Source organism: Neoarius graeffei, chromosome 5, assembly GCF_027579695.1.
Source record: "Neoarius graeffei isolate fNeoGra1 chromosome 5, fNeoGra1.pri, whole genome shotgun sequence".
NCBI classification, from domain to species: domain Eukaryota; kingdom Metazoa; phylum Chordata; class Actinopteri; order Siluriformes; family Ariidae; genus Neoarius; species Neoarius graeffei.
The window spans coordinates 41240427-41243854 of record NC_083573.1 but is presented as its reverse complement, the minus strand read 5'-3'; positions in this window follow the sequence as shown (position 1 = coordinate 41243854).

The following is a 3428-nucleotide window of genomic DNA, read 5'->3' as shown; positions in this document are numbered from 1 at the left end:
GCAACCATCTGACTGCAACACATTCAGGGAATATGCAGGCAAGTTTGTGAGAGGAGTGCTCGCATTTGGCAAACACTTTCACAGAATCGACATTACGTTTGACAGATACAGAGACATATCGATTAAGAGCACAACAAGGGAGAAACGTGCAAGAGGATGTACACCCATTCGCTGTGCCATTGAAGATTGCTCTGTACCACTTCCAAAGAACTGGTCTAACTTCCTTGCTTTGGAGAAGAATAAAGAAGATCTAGCTCAATTTCTATCAGACGAGCTATTGGCTCAGGCTCCAGCCAACAAGGTTATCATTGTTGCTGGAGGGTTCAAAGAGGAGAATACAGCAAAATGTTCTCATTCAGAAGTAGACATCACAGCTCTCCAGGGCTATCATGAGGAAGCAGACACAAGAATTATCCTCCACTGTGTGCATTCAAATGCAGAATTTCTTGTTGTCTCGAGTCAAGATACGGATGTACTCCTACTGTTAATTGCACATTTTGACAAGATGAAGTGTAAGCAGTTGTGGATGAGAATGGGGACATCTAAGAAGCCAAGACATATCCCCATACACACAGTGCGTGAGTCTCTGAGGGCACAGGTTCCCAATATTGAGAATGTCCTCTCTTTCCATGCAATAACAGGCTGTGATACTGTCTCCTACTTTGCGGGACATAGCAAGAAAACATCATGGAAAACTTTCTTGGGGCAGCCTGCACTTCTAGATGGACTTGGCCTGGGTGAACTGACTGAAACCACCATACATTCTGCAGAGAAGTTCATTTGTCATGTTTATGACACCAACGATGTCAGCTGCAATGATGCAAGAGCCACTCTTTTCTCCAGATGTTGGGGACCTGAGGCTCTACCCTCTACAAGTGATGTTCAGTGGCATATTAGAAGAGCACATTATCAAGCTCTAGTATGGAGACAATCAAACAAAACAAATCCAATTCTACCACCTATAGAGGAAATGGGATGGAACATCATCAATGGACACCTGGAACCCAAACTGATGTCTGTTGCAGCAATCCCCAAAAGCTGCAGCTTGATGGTTACCTGCAGATGCAAGTATGGTTGTAAGACAAGCAAATGCAGTTGTCGCAGTGCTGGCTTGCTCTGTACAGGTGGCTGCAAATGTAGAAGTACTCAAGATCACCCATGCCAGAATGCTGGCAGTTCGGACTAGGGATACACACCTTACTTCAGGTAAGTTAGCAGTTCTTTCTCTAAACTTCTTATCTCACAATTTTGACACAGCTTAAAAGAACAAACATCAAACACACCATAAAATCCTGATGTGTGACTTTTTCTTTCCACAGTGACTTTTTGCATTGATGAGGAGAATGGTTCAAGTGTCCATGGAGTTGGAGAGGCACTCTCTGTTAATCTTAAATTGCTGTAAATAAATTTGATTTGTATTTGTATCCATTCTTAGTTTGATTTCAAGTTTAAGACTAATTAAAATTGTTTATTTTCTGAATGCTGTTTGCTTTGTTACCTTTATCCCATCTGTTATTAATAAATGTCATATTATGACTCCTGCTCTACCTTGTTTTATTACCTTGATTCCATGCAATATGTTAAGAAAACATTTTGTTATGACTCCTGCACTATTTTAGCACTTAAATATGAAATTCGAGCCTAATGCTATGTTGTTTAACTGATTAGTTTAGAAATAATAATAATAAATGAAAAAAATCGTTTATCTCATTTTAATATGCAAATTAGAAGGCTTAAAACTCAGAATTCAGCTTGGTAAACAAAATATTCAGAATCAGCACCCTCAAATTATGTAAAAAACATGGTTTACCAACTTTTCCTCAAATTTGCCGCTAGAACTCCTCTTTTGTGAAAATTGTACTAGTCTATTACGAGTACAACTGAACGCACCATTAGTCGTAGCAGAAACACCGCTGCTATCAAATGGATCAGCTGTGCAGTGTTATTAAACGAGAATTACATGGAAAATTGAACACCTTGCTTTCCCAACTCTGTAAGGATCTGCTCCAGCCTTTCCCCTTCTTGAATCGGTGTAATGTGGATTGATCACTGACAAGGCTACTGCTGCTGCCATTTCAACTTTGTGCTGCAATGTAAGTTAGCCTAACTAACGCAACATTAATCCTCACTTTTTCTACCTATGTTTGGCGCCTTACGTAGGGACGGTGGGTGGGGGGGACAGATAGGGGTCACTATAAATCTGGGGGGGACATGTCCCCCCCGTCCCCAGTGCCATCTGCACCCTTGTGTATGTGTGTGTGAGAGAGCAGAGAGAGATTATGACTGGTGTTGTTTATTGTACAGTAAGTGTTTGTTGCCTTTTTGGAGTCCTTCATCATTTGTGTTGTTGGCTCCCACTTAAAACAGTTCGGCTCAAGTCCAGCCATTTTCAGGGTCATGATAGAGGCCAATGTCCCGTCCAGAGACGAGCTGTTTCGGGTTGAGGTTTTGTTCAGACCGACCATTGAAAATACCCTCTCGGTATCAGCATTTGAATGAGGAAGCACCAAAACCAAGGTTATCTTTGATAACCTCCCAAATTGGTTCAAGCCAATCGCCTTTGAAAAAGGAACCAAGGGCCTCTATTACTTAAATGTTTTCCTTTTATCTTAATAATGAGCAAGTCATGTTGTGTGCAAAAAATTTCTTACTTTGTTCTTTTTTGAGGACATTCTTTCCCAAAACTCCTCAACGTCAAAGGATGTTGGGTCCTGTCATGGCTGGATTAACCATTAGGGCAATTGGGCACTTGCCCAGGGCCCAAGACGTCTAAGGGGCCCAGGACACCATCAACTAAAATGTTAAAATATAGCGTTATGAACGCAATTCTTATTTTCCTTAAGGTGTGTTCAGTGTTTGTGTAGTAATCCCTGCCTGCACGCTTCCCAGTGCTACTCGGACACTGCGAGAGGACACGAGTCACGTGACTTGATGTTCGGATGGACTGGAGAGAGCCCAATGGGTAAAAGCAGTGTAGGAAGATGGAGAAACACTTAAGCGGAAGTGCGAAAAGAAAATTGAAAAGAGAAAGGGAATTGAAATTAGTGGACAGTTTGAAACATATACCTAAAATAGCCAATTTCTTTACTGCAAACCAGTGCCCTCTGAGTCGGAGAAAAGATGAAGAAAATGCTGGAATTCCTCCTGTGGCTGTGGAGGAAACGGCTAACGTTAATGTTAGTGCTGCTAGCACTAGCAGTCAGGCCACCAGTGTGGAAGCTAGTGAGACATGGGACGACTGCCAACTTAAACAAGAGCAAAAGGATGACGAGGATGAGCAGCCTCCACATCATCAAGATGTTGCACCTGATGCAAATCCAACCGAAGGAGCTGAGACAGCAAGTAGCTCCAGCCCTCGCAGCACCTTCACGCTCCCATCAGATCCAGCGCTATGGGGACCCCTAACAGAGACGCTAAGGGAGGAGGCC